The following is a 17785-nucleotide window of genomic DNA, read 5'->3' as shown; positions in this document are numbered from 1 at the left end:
TGCCTTCGTGGAGACCTGCTAGCCAATGGGCTAGTGATCGCGAAGGAGCCTCGAGCGGTCGCAATTGAAGCTGGCCCACGTGTCACTCGTGGAGTGGAGGCCAACAATCTTCGGTGCAGGAGGTGCTCAAGGCTGGGGTTACTCGGAGCCCAAAGCACAACTTCGAGGAGGACCAGGAAGATAGTGTTGCTGCAAAAGTTCATGGTGTCCAGGGGTCACGGTTCCACGATAGCCACGGGCCTCAGCTTTGCTGTGGACTCAGGGTAGCCTCGGGGAAGTCTGGAAATCCACCTCTGGGGATGCAGAGACTTCGGCGTCCGGCAGGAGCTTCAGAATTATAGACCGGTCAGTTGCTTCTTTGGTGCCTGCCAAGCAGGGGAGTCACTGCTTGACCCCAAGGGAGATCTCTTCAGTCTTCTAGTCAGGATAGAACGTCGAAGGTCCAGGATGTACGTTGCAGAGTTTCGTCCAGGGTAATCTAAAGTCCTAGGGACTGGATTCATACACTTATAGTAAGTTTAGGGGATAGACTAAGGCCCCACCTATGGGTGGGCCAGGAAAGAGGGGTGGCTTCACCCATTTCCCTTTGTCCAGTTTCGCGCCAGAGCAGGGGCAGGTAGCCCCTGCACCGGTTTGAACTGGGCTATGCACAGGGACACCAAACGTGCCCCCAGTGCAGGACTTCAAAGCATCAGAGAGTGCTCTCGCCCAGCCCCAATACACATCAGCCTGTCTGGGAAGGTGGGGACACCTCCCTTCGACAGGAATCCTACTGTCCAGGCCTCCCCTGCCAGAGTTTCGGTCAGCAGCAGGAGGCCAGACCCGTGTCTGTGGCAGAGGCATCCATTTTGTGATGCCATGGCTCAGGAAAGTCCTACCGGGTTTAGCCAGTGTGAACATGTGTCTCCCTCTAGAACGGTGGCATGCTACCCCCGCCTTTCTAGACCTGGGAAGTGATAAAAGTGATACTCAGAATCTAATATGATTTTCATATGGAATAGCGAGTATGGGGTAAAAGAAAACTGAATTACCGTAGGCCACCCTCTACTGGGTAGTCACAATTGATATAGGCGGGCCCGTAGGCTCCTACTTCAGAGATCGAGAAGATTATCAAAAATAGAACAACATCGATCGTTACTTCATGGATTATTGAGTCTGCAATTTGAAAGCAGTCGTTGAGTAAACCTGAATCCCAACACAAGGACATTGCCCGGCTAAAAAGCGGCATCAGGGTTCTTCACAACATGTTTGTGGACACTCTGATGCTAGAGTGTCAGGGAGATAACTAACACTATTGACGTCAGCATGGAAAAAAGGGTCAACCATGCGGCAAAAGCACAAGATGAAATTGTGAGGGTTGAAAGTACCAGAGTCAGTCACACACTTGGCGCTCACACACTATGCTGCTTTCAGGGACAGACCTGGGACCAGCAGCTGTTCTTCCTCTCGGTTTATAATGTTGCAATATTGTGCTCTGCCTCCAACCATCTTTCTTCGTTTCCTACTTCCATTCATGACTATGTTGCCCATTATGGAGTTTGGACTGACTCCATGGAAAACAACTTGGCGCAGTTGGTTGGCTTTGTAGAGCGAGCTGAACAAAAGATGGTGAAATCCCAGAGGAGGCACTGAGAGGCAGCAGGAGTGATGAGAGGGGAGTGCATCCCGACTTCCTCATCCCTGTCCAATCAAGCCTACCTCCTTACCCTCCCCTTACTTAGGCGTAAAGCTACAGCTACCTCCTGAACTCTTTAATCAGTTCTACCACCTCCTCATCTAGAACAAAAATGCATTTGTTTCCATCTCATGTTCAATTGATGTAAGGTGATAGAAATAAAAGATAAAAAGCACACTAGCAATCAATTATTTATAACTAAGGCACCCAGTTTTCCGTTTTTACTGCTTTTTACAAATAAATACAGACAGAAAAATGTGTTTCCTGCCTGTATTTATTTGAAAAGCGGAAAAATACTTGTGCTGCTTGTGGCGGACTCTCCATGCTGTATTTCGTGGTTTCTAGGACAATTGAGCAGACAGACACCATTGGAAAGTTAAAAAACAGGTGGAGCTTTCTCTAAATTCACGCAACGGTTAACATAGATTTGTATTATGATGGGGATATTTACCACTGGGTGTACTGTTTTGCTATGTTTGGCTGCTTAATTAACTAAAATGCATCAGGCAGCAACGTTTGATTGCATTTTTTTCAGTTAAATAACTGTGGGAATATACCATTTTAGGACTTCACTTATTCTCAAAACAGAAAATAAATATGGATAAATGCCAATAAGATGGCTGAAAAATGTATATATGGATAAATAAAGATGGAAATGTTAAATAAAAAAATATATACCATAAAACCGGGAGCCCTACTTATAACAGGTCTAAGATGCGGACAGATGGTACTCTAGGAACCCAAAGACACACTTTTGTAAGCGCTGATTTACTAAGTCTATGGACTGCGGGCCTTACCGAACTTTGAAATAGAATGATTAATTATGGATAAGAGAAAATTGCTTCATTAGATACAGGGTGAAACCTATGACTTTCAGGTTTCCTCAACATAATGAAATGTTGTTCCAAAGACGGCATCAACCTACTTGGTGTTGGTACGTCTCTGTGGCATTCGTTTGGACTCGTCCACTGTTGTAGGCTGCAGAGGTGGACCACCAAGAGAACACAAGAAGACTGCAAAGGAATTGTGGAAGGCCAGCAAGAAGAAGCTAGCAGGAAGGATGGAAAGAAGAAGCTAGCAGGAAGGATGGAAAGAAGAAGCTAGCAGGAAGGATGGAAAGAGTCTTGCCAGGCAGACCTAGGGTGGAGAACGCAGGGACTTTTGTGGATCCTAAAAGCATCCAAATGCAGTGCTGTATGCACTTGGTAACTTACCACTGTGACTTTGTGAACAATACCCTGCTCATTGACAAGGAATATGCCTCCTATTTCACTCCGTGGCTTAGAGCTCACCTTGTTTTTCAAATTACAACAGAACACCTTTTATCCAGAGCCGATACTTGGGTTCCCTCAGAGCCTCCAACACAGCCCCACCCTCTTGGATCATACGTCATGAAGCTTAGACGAAGCTGAAAAGTCAACTTTGCAGGAAAAGCGCAAAGTCGATGTCTGGATCCGAGAAAGTGGTAAATCTCTTTGCCTTCTTGAAAGGCAAGTTCAAGCCATGCAAGATCTGATCAGACGGACTCCTGGCGTTCTGGTTTCAGTGACCTACTCCTTCCAGAGAGGGCCCTGCAGGGGTAAGTCAGTGAGTCTCAGGCTTACAGCTTATTCTGTAACATCCATGAGAGAGCGCTTGGAAGGAGGCATCTTACTGTTCATGTAAGGTGACAGAGTGAATCTCCTTTTGACCACTTCAGCGAGTTAACATGTACAACTTAAAAACAGGACCTTTATGGTCGGAAACAGCCACCTGCCCACCTCCATTGGCAGGTTCATGATACCAGCACTGCGGCTAGGGCCCAAGAAGTTAATGCCATGGTTAGGAGGGCCTCCTTACCGCCCTCAACTGCCCCACCCCGAGACTTACTCCAGAAGAATCTTCATCTCCTGTCGCCCTCTAAAGAGCGCTTTTCAAAAACCTCAGTAACTCGGCATCCGTGCAACATCATAAAAAGAAAATATGCTGAGAGAGCCTCGACTTCTCAAGTAAGCACTGGAACACTGTGTAAGTGCGGCACGTGACCTGCTCGGATCCCAGCCGGTATTACCCTACCAAAGCCTACAGCTCAATTAAATCTACTTTGGGAAATCCTGGGGCTTGCAGGTCAGCATTCCTCCTGCTTCAAGACAGATCTGGTGATATCTAAGCCCTGATTAGCTTTCTGCTGCGGCACCACCAGTCTCACCACTGCCTCCCAAGCCGAGTACTGCCAGCCCGCTGCGCCACACCTCACACACAGGCCAACACCACCAGTCCTACCACCACTGTGCCACACCTCACACACAGGCCAGCACCACCACTCCTACCACCACTGTGCCACACAGGCCAAGACCACAAGTCCTACCACCATTGTGCCACACCTCACACACGGGCCAACACCACCTGTCCTACAACCACTGTGCCACACCTCACGCACAGGCCAACACAACCTGTCCTACCACCGCTGTGCAACACCTCACAGGCCAGCACCACCTGTCCTACCACCACTGTGCCACACCTCACACACAGACCAGTACCACCACTCCTACCACCACTGTGCCACACCTCACACACAGGCCAACACCACCTGTCCTACCACCACTGTTCCACACCTCACGCACAGGCCAACACCACCTGTCCCACACCTCACGCACAGGCCAGCACCACCTGTCCTACCACCACTGTGCCACACCTCACAGGCCAGCACCACCTGTCCTACCACCACTGTGCCACACAGGCCAGCACCACCTGTCCTACCACCACTGTGCCACACAGGCCAGCACCACCTGTCCTACCACCACTGTGCCACACCTCACACACGGGCCAACACCACCAGTCCTACCACCACTGTGCCACACCCCTCAGGCCAGCACCACCTGTCCTACCACCACTGTGCCACACAGGCCAGCACCACCTGTCCTACCACCACTGTGCCACACCTCACACACAGACCAGCACCACCACTCCTACCACCACTGTGCCACACAGGCCAACACCACAAGTCCTATCACCATTGTGCCACACCTCACACACGGGCCAACACCACCTGTCCTACAACCACTGTGCCACCTGTCCTACCACCACTGTTCCACACCTCACGCACAGGCCAACACCACCTGTCCCACACCTCACGCACAGGCAAACACCACCAGTCCTACCACCACTGTGCCACACCCCATGCACAGGCCAACACCACCTGTCCTACCACCACTGTTCCACACCTCACGCACAGGCCAACACCACCTGTCCCACACCTCACGCACAGGCCAACACCACCAGTCCTACCACCACTGTGCCACACCTCACACACAGGCCAGCACCACCTGTCCTACCACCACTGTGCCACACCTCACACACAGACCAGTACCACCTGTCCTACCACCGCGATGCCACACCTCACACACAGGCCAACACTCCCTGCCCTACCACTGCTGTGCCTCACCTCACACACAGGCCAACACCACCTGTCCTACCACCGCGATGCCACACCTCAAAGGCTAGCACCACCTGTCCTACCACCACTGTGCCACACCTCACACACAGGCCAACACTCCCTGCCCTACCACTGCTGTGCCTCACCTCACACACAGGCCAACACCACCTGTCCTACCACTGCTGTGCCTCACCTCAAAGGCTAGCACCACCTGTCCTACCACCACTGTGCCACACCTCACACACAGGCCAACACTCCCTGTCCTACCACTGCTGTGCCTCACCTCACACACAGGCCAACACTCCCTGTCCTACCACTGCTGTGCCTCACCTCAAAGGCTAGCACCACCTGTCCTACCACCACTGTGCCACACCTCACACACAGGCCAACACTCCCTGTCCTACCACTGCTGTGCCTCACCTCAAAGGCTAGCACCACCTGTCCTACCTCCACTGTGCCACACCTCACACACAGGCCAACACTCCCTGTCCTACCACTGCTGTGCCTCACCTCACACAGGCCAACAGGTAAAGGAGACGCCTCCATAGCTGGAATTGCACACAAGAAGCTGCATACTTGATTTTAAAATGCACGTGTACATAACTGCAGGAAAAGAGGCTGTTTAAAGTGAAGTCTAAAGAGTTTCGAAAGCTCCCTGTTTAAAGAATACCTGATCAAAAGCTTCAGGGAACTTCCTAATCTGTGCAGCCACGCGACGGCACTTTGACCCCCTAGAAACATGTCGTGTCACAATCCAAAGGCTGGAGGCTCTGCCCGGGTCAGGGACAGTGACTGGGCAGACCAAGATCACTGCCAGCATCACACCACCCTGCTGGGCAGAGCACTGCACTTTAGCACAACCTAGGCCCCGCCCACTCTTGTATATGTGGATGAAAGCCCCACCCTCCTGTGGGGCCTCTTGTCCCCTCCATCACTGCTCCCTCGGCTTAACCTCAAACCCTTGCCTCTCCTCTCACTCGCCCTATCTTCCATGGCCTCTGTCTCTCAGCAAAGACTGCAAGCCCACTCCCTCCCTTCGCTCTCACCACAGACTTCAACCCTTCTGTCTCCATTCACTCTCTCAACACCGGCTTCCTATCTCCCCTGCTACCTCACAACAAAGTACAAACCCTCTCTCTCCATACGGGCTTCCCATCTCCCTTGCCCTCTCACCACAGACTCCAAACCCCCTCTCTCCATTCACTCTCACAACACCGGCTTCCTATCTCCCCTGCTCCCTCACAACAGACTACAACCCGCTCTCTCTCACAACACCATCTTCCTATCTACCCTGCTGTCCCACCAGACTGTAAACCTGCTCTCTCCGTTCACTCTCACAGCACCGGCTTCCTTTCTCCCTTGCTCTCTCAACACATACTACGAACTCTCTCTCTCTCACACACACACACCACTGGGTTCCAATCTCAGCACAGACTCAAAACTTTCACTACCGTCTCATGACACAGGCCTCACAGTCTGCCCTCTCACCGGGTACTCCGGCCACCCTGCTCTCTAACCGAGGACTCCAGCCACCCCTGCCCTCTCACCGGGGACTCTATCCACCCCTGCCCTCTCACCGGGGACTCTATCCATCTCCTCCCTTCACCATCGTGACAAAGACCCCATGTCACCTCTGCCCTGCACCAGGCTCCATGTTCTTATTTTTCTTTGCAGGACTTCTCATCACTACGGCTCTTGTGCCATAGATTCTAACCCCTCTAGCGCCTGAATTCTTGTGACATGGGCTTCACACCGCGCCCGCTCTCTGCACAGACGCTAAACTGCATTTACATTTGCTGTAATAAAACACGCTTCATGACAGGTTTGACAGCTCTGCTCTTACGCCATAGGTTCTAGGCCTCTATCTAGCGCCTTAGTTCTTGTGACATGAGCTTCGTACCGCGCCGCCTCTCTGTATTTTGCTCCCATGAAACACGCCTAGGGGCAGCTCTGCTCTTGCGCCACAGACTGCGGCCCTCCCCTCCCTGATGCCATCATAGGCTCTTCACAAGCTCTCCCTCGACTCTTGCGCCACAACTTCTCGACCTGTTTCTCCACTTTACCCGGGGGGAGGGGGGGCATGGCTTTCCCTCGCGACCCAGACTTCGTGCAAGCATCTGGACAGTACCTCTTGCCCTCTGCTCTCTCTCCCCGTCCGCTCTGCAGTCCCCCCTCCTTATAGCCTGGTGCAGTGGGCCTCATCTCTTCTTGTCTCAGGCTGCCAACCCTCCACCTGCTCGGCTTCCATGACACAAGCACTATACCACTCCACGCCCTCACCACCGGCCCTGAGCCCCTCCCCCGTGACAAACCACCCCGCACTTCATTGAAAGATCTGGCTATCTGAGGCTGCCCGCGGTACACGCAGTGTGTCCACTTAGTTGGGCGGCCACCTTAGTGCACATTAGGCACAGCCTCCCTTGGGATCCCCACAATCCGGCAGGGGATCCAGGCGTCATTTCCGGCACGCAGCAGGCAAGGTACTTATACCTGCCCCTTCCACCTAGCCTTCCTTATGAGATATTGCGCCACGCCGTCTGCCTCCTCACCGCATACCCAGCGTGTTGGCTGGTGTGGGTAGCTAGGGCATGAATATGATAACTTGTTAATGTGTGTTGCAGGCGGAGTTACAGGGCGATCCGGAGGCTGAATGGTACATAAGGGTACCCTCTTCAGGAGCACAATAGGGTGTGGTTCGGAAGCCAAACAACCCCAGGAGTCTTTACGGCAGGACCTTGGAGGAAAATGACAGCGCACCATTAGTCCTTCGGGCGGTTGTAAGCCTGGCAACTGGGTGCTTGCCTGGACAGGCTCCGCCCCTAAAAAGGAGTACAAGGGTGGACTGGTGGTCCACGGTATTTAAGGAGGATAATCCCCAGTAAAAGGTAGCACCGATTGGGTTGGCCACAGTGAGGTTGGCTCATCAGGCGGGCAGGGCAGCTTAGGCGAGTCACCGCTGCCCTGCCCGTGGATCACCGGTAAGTTAACCCACCATGTAGGCATAATTCTTGTATGAAATAAACCTGCAGCAAAATGTTTTCCCACAAACCAGTCTCATGTGGTTATTTATTGCTATGTATGGCATGTCTCCATGTTGGGGTGTGAGGTGCCTATATTGGCACTATGGGCATCAAAGATGGCCTTTTACACCCCAAGGACTGCTGGGTCTGGTCACCTGCAGGGTGAGCTAATGTCCCCCCAGGGTACCAAGCCACTGAAAAGCTTGATACCTCGGTGAGCGGGTCCAGTAGCCCGAAGTGCAAGAAAAGGAGGCGAGCACGCCCCTTCAGGCGGTGGGTCAAGTGGCCCCCGCTCAACCATTGACAACTGGGGTTGCTGCAGGTAAGGCAGTAGAGTGTTCAAGCAAAGAAGTAGATAACGGGTCAAAGGTAATTGGTGGTCATGATTCAGTGTTATCTAAACGGGGTAAATTGGCAGCACATGGTACGCAGGACAAAAGGGAGAAGATTTGGAAGGGGGACTTTATTGATATATTCTCCTTGATTAGACTAAAGAGGAGGGAAGTAGAGCCTAGAGAGAAGGACGGGAAAGAAGGTTTCTTCAGAGATAGGAAACCAAGAGTAGAAGAATCAATCACTAACTGGTTGTTTGGTTTCAATATTTTTTCCATAGTAATGCTAGAAAAGAAGCCGGAATTGAAAATACCCCTGATTTGCTATTCAAATAAGATTTTAAAGGCTCAGACAACGTATTGGGGGGGGGGGGGTGCTTGGCTGGATTACGATAGAGACTTTAGATGGGCCAAAGTAGATGACCCTGACATGGGCTGGGACCAAACAGAGGTAAATGAGTGGCTAGAGAGCATCAATAACAAAGCACCCATGAAACAGCCCTTTCGGACTTCCCAGGGGGGCACAGGGGAGAAAAGAGGGACATGTTGGGCTTTTAACTGGAAAACGTGTACCTGCCCCACCGGGGCATGTAAGTGCAAACATGCATGTGCCTACTGCGGCCACTATTCCCATCACGAGTTTAAGTGCATTAAGAAGTCCAAAGAGAAAGGGAGGGAGTCTAAACCACCCCAACAGTAAGCTTTCCACGCCAGTAGATATAGGGAGGCTGATTTTCTGGCTGAATCAGTACCCGGACTGGAAGGCAGCCAAGACATTGTATGATGGGTTCTCCGCAGGCTTCCGCATCCCGGCACAACGGGTGCCCCCAGTGGGGTATTGCAAAAACCTATTGTCTGCGTGCATGCACTCTACAGTGGTGTCTCAGAAGGTCGATAAGGAAAGGGTGCTGGGACGGGTGGCTGGCCCGTTCACTGCTCCCCCATTGCCAGGATATGTGTGTTCACCTCTGGGCATGGTTCCCAAAAAGGAGCCAGGCCAGTTCAGGATGATTCATAACTTATCAGCGCCAAGGGGGGCATTGGTGAACGATGCCATAGATCCGTCCCTTTGCTCAGTGACATTCGTCCCTTTGCTCAGTGACATTCTTCCTTTGACACAGCACTACAGAGGCTGTGCGACTTAGGTCCCAATGTTTTCATGGCAAAGACTGACATTGAGTCGGCATTCAGGCTCTTGCCTGTTCACCCTGGTGATTATCATTTGCTAGGTTTCCAGCTGAATTACCAATTTTATTATGACAGATGTATGCCAATGGTTTGCGCAGTGTCATGTAAGTACTTTGAGTTGTTCAGCACTATGCTTCAGTGGTTGTTTGTATTCAGAACAGGGCACAGGGACGTAGTACACTGCATAGATGACTTTATGATCATGGGCCCTCCAGTATCAGGAGAGTGTGGTCAGGCCTTGAGCAAGCTAGTAGATATGTTGGAAGAGCTGGGGGTGCCATTGGCTCCCAGTAAGACGGCGGGTCCGGCTACCTGTATGTCTTTCTTGGGCATTGAGATAGACACAGTAGGAGGGGAATGCAGTTTGCCCCTGGACAAGGTTCAGGCTTTCCCGCAAGCAATAGATTCTGCTCTGGCCGGTCCCAAAGTCACGCTACATCAGCTTCAGGTTTTTAGTAGGCCAGTTGAATTTTGCCTTAAGGATCATCCCGATGGGACGCCCCTTCTCTAGGTCAATTGCACGGGCAATGGTGGGGTTGACTCAAAAGCATCATCAAGTGCGTTTGCAGGCAGATGTGAGGGAGGACCTGAGGGTTTGGCGTACTTTCCTGAGTGAATTCAATGGTAAGGTAATCTGGCCAGAGCCGCCAATTTCCAGCACAGACTTAGGTTTGCTCACTGACTCAGCAGGTAGCATTGGTTTCGGAGCAGTGTTGGGGTCCCATTGGTGCAGGGGCGAATGGCCAGCATCCTGGCATGAGAGCGGTTTGACCAGGAACATAGCCTTTTTGGAACTATTTCCTATTATCGTGGAAGTGGACATCTGGGCTGGTTTCTTTAAGAATAAATCAGTTATCTTTTGGTCAGATAACATGGCAGTGGTGGAAGCTATCAATAGGCAGGGAGCTACTTGCAAACATGTTCTGATGCTGTTAAAACATTTAGTTTTGGCTTGCTTAAAGCTCAATCTGCTTTTCAAATCGGCACATATCCCAGATGTGGAAAATCAGGCTGCTGATGCTTTGTCTCGCTCCAGGTTGCAGGATTTCCGGAGGTATCACCCTCAGGCAGAAGAGCGGTTGACTGTGTTCCCGACATCTCTGTGGAAGATTGGAGCCCTGCCCTAGCAGGGCTGGTGGGAGCTTCATTGAGCAAACGCACTAGAAGAACTTACCAGCAACAGTTCAAAGCTTACAGGATATTTGCTAAGCGCGCTGGCCGGTTGGCCCTTTTTTCTACAGGGGCGCTCTGCAAATTTTTACTAGCTCTGAAAGATCAAGGAAGGCCAGCGTCTTATGTTAGGGCACACGAGACGGCGATGGATTTTTTGCTAAATTGGCTAGGGAACGGGACCCTGGCACAGCTTTTGTAGTGAGGAAAGCATTGTCAGGTTGGGCCATGCTAGAAGGGGTCAAAAAAGACAGTAGAAGGCCAATGGATGTGAAAACCTTGGGCGACATTCTGGGGGCGTTACAGACGATATGCTCCTCTTATTACGAGAGCGTCCTATTTGGGGCTTTATTCACCATAGCCTTTTATGGGGCTTTTTGATTGGGGGGAATTGGTGGGGGCCTCCAAATTAGATCACGCGGGGGGACTCCAGCGGCAGGACACAAATTTAGTGCAAGGGGGCCTGGTGGTGGCTGAGGAAATCCAAGACAGACCCATTGGGTAGGGGGCCACGATTCGCTTGGGCCCTGCGCCGGGGGAGGATATTTGCCCAGTAGCCAGGATGAAAACATACTTGGCGATTCGTCCATTGGGGGGTGGACAGGCCCTGTTCATACATGAGCAGGGCGATTGCTTGTCGCAGTAACAATTCAGGGCCGTGTTTGGGCGGGCGCTGGTGTGTCTGGGTCTGGATTCTAAGGGGTATTCTTCACACTAGTTCAGAATTGGGGGGACAACACTGGCAGCACGCGCAGGCTTACCAGCTGAGGCGGTCAAGAAGGTGGGGCGCTGGTCATCAACTTGTTTTAAGCGCTATGTGCGGCCCAAATTACTGTAGGACACCAAACCGATATGTTGATTTGACCATGCTGACGTTTCCATTTCTCTTCCTGCTATTAGTATGTCCTCAAAGATGATATGGGTGTTGGGACACTCGTTCGTGCGGCGTGCCAGTCCGTCTACAGCAGAAGAGAGTGCCGAAACCACCGGGTTTAAAGAGGGCGTCTTTCCTATGGCGAGGCGTCGGCGGTCTGCGAATTCGGCAGCTGCAGCAGCTGGTTGAGGAGACTAGGGCGCACAAGGGACATCAGTCCCCGGATTTGGTAATCTGCATTTTGGCGGCAACGACATGGTGGAGTTGGGAAGCATGGCAGTCAGGGAAGCCTTATTGACTGAATTTGCCTGGATAGGGAGAACATTTCCTCATGCTCGGATTGCATGGTCGTGTATGACAACTCGCCGGACATAGGCTACCGGAATCAGATCTCGAGCATTGAATGTATCGGTGAGGCGCCTCAACGGGGAATTGGCCAAGTTGTGCTCAGGCCCGGGCTGCTTGTGTCACATTCCACATAGACTAATCACAGGGGACATGATGTTTCACCAGGACGGCGTTCATTTGTCGGACATTGGCACTGACGTATGGATAAAGGGGTTCTGGTCTTTTGTTCAGAACTTGTTTGCAGGTGGGGAGGGTGAAGGAGCTGTGGGCCCTGGTCACCCTAGTGGCGAAAAAGACCACAGAACATTGATTTTCAGGGTTAACGGGAGGCCTGCTTACATACTCCCAAGGCCAGCACTGAGGGGTGAGACAGTAAGCTCTCCGCAGGGAGAATGGGGACACCAGCTGGGGAGGCAAGGGCGCCAGGTCACACGAGCCTCCTTGGCAGCCTGGTGGTAGAGGGGTGGGCCCCTGGAATGAAGGACAAGGACCGAGGGCTATTAAACATGGCCGTTTTACCCACACTCTTGGACTGGCAAGTTTTGATTGTGGGACTGCATGAGGTTGGGGCGAGGGACATCCTGGGGGAACCGGGCTCCAATGCGTTACATTCTGCCACGGCACATAGCTTGCTGTTGCATTACAGACCAGCTGAGTAATTTCTCACTAAAATTGCTATGTTCCTAAAACAAGTGCCCCCACGCGGCGGGCTCGTGAAGTCGACCCTAGGAGAGAAGGACAACAGGTCTGTCTCTCACTGTTTGACCCATGCAAGCAGCTCTCACTAATGCCCCTTTCAGGGCTCGTCTGAACATAAGGCACAGTGGGGTGCTGCCTTAAAGCCACCCTAGGGTGGTAGCCACCCAGAGAATGGATGTGACCACGCGCGCTTTAAACTGCTCCGAAGACAGCACAGGCAACATCAAACAATGAGGCAAGAAAGGAGTAAACAGTACAGGTTACTGAGGGGTGCCTGATTGGAACACAATCACTACACAGACACTTGAGCACACAGGGCTGGGGCGGGCAATCATGGGTTAAATACAGGAACACACAAGCAGGCCTCAATACAGGAGGAAGCCAGGCTCCGCAAACAAAGCCAGAAAAACACGCAGAAGGTACAACTTACTTCCTGGTGAGCAGCACTAAATGTCAAACACGGAGAGCCGAATTTGGGGATTTTGAGGGGAAAAAAATACAACAGAATTTTATACACGTAGTGATAAAGAGAACATTCTAACCTTAATCTCGGAGATGAAAGATAAAAGGTGGAGAAGGCCTGGGAGCAGCAGCGCAAGGGAGTCAATGGCTCAAAGGAAGACGTGGGACTGGCCAGGGCACCAGTTACCCGCACTTTAAAAACAGCGCAATAAAGGGCCCCCTTGATGGAGAACTATCACACGAGAAAGTGTAAGGAACGCTGTATACAATCAAGCCTTGGAAGTGACAGCAATAAGGCATTGCAGGAGTGGGATTCCAGTATCCGAGCTCCTCTCACCTCAGACAATTCCCATCGACCCCTCCAGGGCAGACAGTACTGCAGCACTGGCAGTACTCCCACACCACTGAGAATACTCCAGCTCACACCTGCACTGACAGTACTCCAGCACACACCGTCACAGACAGTACTCCAGCACTGACAGTACTCACATGCACCGACAGTGCTCCAGCACACACTAGCACAGACTACTTCAGCACCCCCAGCTCTTCCACCTCTGACTTCTTCCCAGCTCGAGCAACTGTTCCAATATTCCATTATCTCCGCAGTCTAAGCTCCTCCAGCCCAGTCAGTGTCCCAGATCCAGTATTCCCACCCAGCCCAGTCAGAATCCCCTCTCCCTATGCCCATACAGCCCAATCAGTGTCCCATATCCACTACCCCTTCCCAGCCCAGTCACTGTCCCATATCCAGTACTCCCTCTCAGCCCAGTCACTGTCCCATATCCAGTACCCCCACCAGCCCAGTCACTGTCCCATATCCAGTACCCTCTCCGAGCCCAGTCACTGTCCCACTTCCCCTGTGCACCTGCAGCCCAGTGTCCGAAATCCTTTACTCCCTCCCAACCAAGTCACTGTCACATATCCAGTATCCCTCCCAGCCCAGTGTCCCATATCCAGTACCCCTCCCAGCCCAGTCAGTATCCCCTCTCCCCATGCCCCTGCAGCCCAGTCAGTGTCCCAAATCCAGTACTACGTACCAGCCCAGTGTCCCGTATCCAATACCCCCTCCCAGCCCAACACCCATATCCAGTACCCCTCTCAGCCCAGTCAGTGTCCCTCCCATATCCAGTACCCCTCCCAGCCCAGTCAGTATCCCCTCTCCCCATGCCCCTGCAGCCCAGTCAGTGTCCCAAATCCAGTACTAGCTACCAGCCCAGTGTCCCGTATCCAGTACCCCTCGCAGCCCACTCACTATCCCTCCCATATCCAGTACTCCCTCCCAGCCCACTCACTGTCCCTCCCATATCCAGTACTCCCTCCCAGCCCACTCACTGTCCCTCCCATATCCAGTACTCCCTCCCAGCCCACTCACTGTCCCTCCCATACCCAGTACTCCCTCCCAGCCCACTCACTGTCCCTTCCATACCCAGTACTCCCTCCCAGCCCAGTCACTGTCCTATATCCAGTACCCTCTCCCAGCCCAGTCACTGTGCCATATCCAATACCCTATCCCAGCAAAGTCTCTGTCCCACTTACCCTGTGCACCTTCTGCCCAGTCAGTGTCCCATATCCAGTACTCCCTCCCAGCCCACTCACTGTCCCACTTCCCCTGTGCACCTTCAGCCCAATCAGTGTACCATATCCACTACCCCTTCCCAGCCCAGTCACTGTCCCATATCCAGTACCCCCACCAGCCCAGTCACTGTCCCATATCCAGTACCCCTCCCAGCCCACTCACTGTCCCTCCCATATCCAGTACCCTCTCCCAGCCCAATCACTGTCCCACTTCTCCTGTGCACCTGCAGCTCAGTCAGTGTCCCAAATCCTTTACTCCCTCCCAACCAAGTCACTGTCACATATCCAGTACCCCTCCCAGCCCAGTCAGTGTCCCATATCCAGTACCCCTCCCAGCCAAGTCAGTATCCCCTCTCCCCATGCCCCTGCAGCCCAGTCAGTGTCCCAAATCCAGTACTACCTACCAGCCCAGTGTCCCGTATCCAATACCCCCTCCCAGCCCAGTCACTGTCCCTCCCAGATCCAGTACCCCTCCCAGCCCACTCACTGTCCCTCCCATATCCAGTACCCCTCCCAGCCCACTCACTGTCCCTCCCATATCCAGTACTCCCTCCCAGCCCACTCACTGTCCCTCCCACATCCAGTACTCCCTCCCAGCCCACTCACTGTCCTTCCCATATCCAGTACTCCCTCCCAGCCCACTCACTGTCCCTCCCATATCCAATACTCCCTCCCAGCCCACTCACTGTCCCTCCCATATCCAGTACTCCCTCCCAGCCCACTCACTGTCCCTCCCATATCCAGTACCCTCTCCCAGCCCAGTCACTGTGCCATATCCAATACCCTCTCCCAGCCCAGTCTCTGTCCCACTTCCCCTGTGCACCTTCTGCCCAGTCAGTGTCCCATATCCAGTACTCCCTCCCAGCCTACTCACTGTCCCATTTCCAGTACCCTCTCCCAGCCCACTCACTGTCCCACTTTCCCTGTGCACCTGCAGCACAGTCAGTGTCCCACATCTAGTACTCCCTCCCAGACCAATCAGTGTCCCATATCCAGTACCCACTCCCAGCTCAGTCACTGTCGCATATCCAGTACTCCCTCCCAGCCCACTCACTGTCCCTCCCATATCCAGTACTCCCTCCCAGCCCACTCACTGTTCCTCCCATATCCAGTACCCTCTCCCAGCCCAGTCACTGTGCCATATCCAATACCCTCTCCCAGCCCAGTCTCTGTCCCACTTCCCCTGTGCACCTCCTGCCCAGTCAGTGTCCCATATCCAGTACTCCCTCCCAGCCCACTCACTGTCCCATTTCCAGTACCCCCTCCCAGCCCACTCACTGTCCCACTTCCCTTGTGCACCTGCAGCCCAGTCAGTGTCCCACATCTAGTACTCCCTCCCAGCCCAATCAGTGTCCCATATCCAGTACCCCCTCCCAGCCCAGTCACTGTCGCATATACAGTACCCCCTCCCAGCCCACGCACTATCGCATATCAAGAACCCCCTTCCAGCCCAGTCAGTGTCCCATACCCGCTACCCCCTCCCAGCCCAGTCACTGTCCCAAATCCAGTACCCCCTTCCAGTCACTGTCCCACTTCCCATGTGCCCCTGCAACCCACTCACTGTTCCACTTCACCTATGCTTCATAAACTACTTCTCTCGTCTCATTCCCCTGCAGTCCTCACTCACCGAAGTTCCCTCCCCCCTGGGGGGGGTATCCTGCCTCCCTTGCACCACTCCAGCTCAGGCACAATCCCAGCTCCCCATCAGCTCTCACACCCTCTTCAGCCATTCTAGTGACTCCCAATTCAAAACCCGGCATCAAGCTGGTGTCTGGCCTCTCACTGCCCCCCACACCCTCTGCCAGGCAGTGCCACGTGCCCATCCCCTGCCTGGCACGGCTGCTGAGCGCTCACCTGTGCCCCGCCTGGCTCCTCCAGCTCTGCGGCTGTCACTTCGCTGGCACTGCTGTAAGGAGACGCAGGCACCGGAAGTGTCTCTAGGGAACACCCAGCCCAGGCTGGAGCTCCGCCCACACAAACTGACACCCGAGCCTGGGCAGGAAGCAGGCGGCTGCTGACCGGAAGTGACGACACGGCAAAGGCGGCTAAGAGCTCCGAAAGGGAGCAAGGTTTCAGTCGCTTTGGTTCCGCGCGGGTTTTGTCTGACGGGAAAGGAATGCCGCGTGTCTCTGCGCATGCGCAGACAGGAGAGTAGGCGTGTCCACTGCATAGAAGGGGCGTGGCCATGCCGATCTGAAGTGCACAAGAGAGAGACTGCCTTTTTACCTGCAGCCTCGTACACTTTTATTATAAGTTTTGACTTCCGCTCTCGATGCACAGCAAAGAAATCAAAGCTCTGAAGCGTTCAAATGAGTGTGTCCAGGTTTTGAGAAGCAAATACCAGGAGAGGCCAGACATAGAAGTAGGAATAAAAGCTGCCTGACCATGATTAAGGTGTATACAGTGCTTTAAATGGGAAAAAATAAGTGCAGGTACTCAATAAAATAGGTGTGGCAAGTGGGCGGGTCTAGGGGCGGGGCTTACGGCAAGATATGATCATACATAATGACCTCTATACCAGGTGCAGCACATATCAAAACACACAAGAAATGCGTTAATGTAAATAAAAGAGATAAACTCATTACACATAATGAAAGCCACAATGGCAGTTCCACCAGAATGGTCGCTGCGCACCTGATTGACAGTGCAGGGTCTGTCTAGAGGCCCTGGCCTGTTAATCACAGCACAACGCAAGCCCTCTCAAGCCCCTGCAGTTTGGGGACAATGAAATGGGCGCTGCTGGAATCTTCACCAGCAACTCGGCTCAGTTAATTTCATGCTCCTCGGAAGCAGAGTGAAATCTGCCCTGCACTGGAGGAGAAACCTAAGCTGCGCCTGCGGTGCCGTAGATCAGGGTACCGGTACTCTCCCTGGCTACAGAGAAGTGCCGGTACTGACGGCAAAAAAAATCGGAAGTGCCGGTACTCAGTACTGGTGAGTACCGGCCCATTTAAAGCACTGGGTATGTATATATATATATATATATATATATATATATATATATATATATATATATATATATATATA

At 52.8% G+C, this 17785-nt stretch overlaps 1 protein-coding gene across 4 annotated transcripts in view; it reads right to left on the bottom strand.

Annotated features, from left to right (window-relative positions):
- PCYT1A (phosphate cytidylyltransferase 1A, choline) overlaps positions 1-16889 on the bottom strand; it is a 185770-nt gene extending 168881 nt beyond the window's left edge. For 2 of the 4 annotated variants that reach the window (XM_085635975.1, XM_085635978.1), the window contains exon 1: positions 7219-7343. The gene's annotated coding sequence lies outside the window, so the exon portion shown is untranslated. Of the gene's footprint in view, positions 1-7218; positions 7344-16612 lie in introns of those variants that run through there. The other 2 variants (XM_085635974.1, XM_085635976.1) reach the window with 2 other exon arrangements.
- Between the last annotated feature and the right edge of the window lie 896 nt (positions 16890-17785).

This window comes from Triturus cristatus, chromosome 11 (genome assembly GCF_964204655.1).
Source record: "Triturus cristatus chromosome 11, aTriCri1.1, whole genome shotgun sequence".
Classification (NCBI taxonomy): domain Eukaryota; kingdom Metazoa; phylum Chordata; class Amphibia; order Caudata; family Salamandridae; genus Triturus; species Triturus cristatus.
The sequence above is the reverse complement of the archived record's forward strand: the minus strand, read 5'-3'. Positions and strand labels throughout refer to the sequence as shown.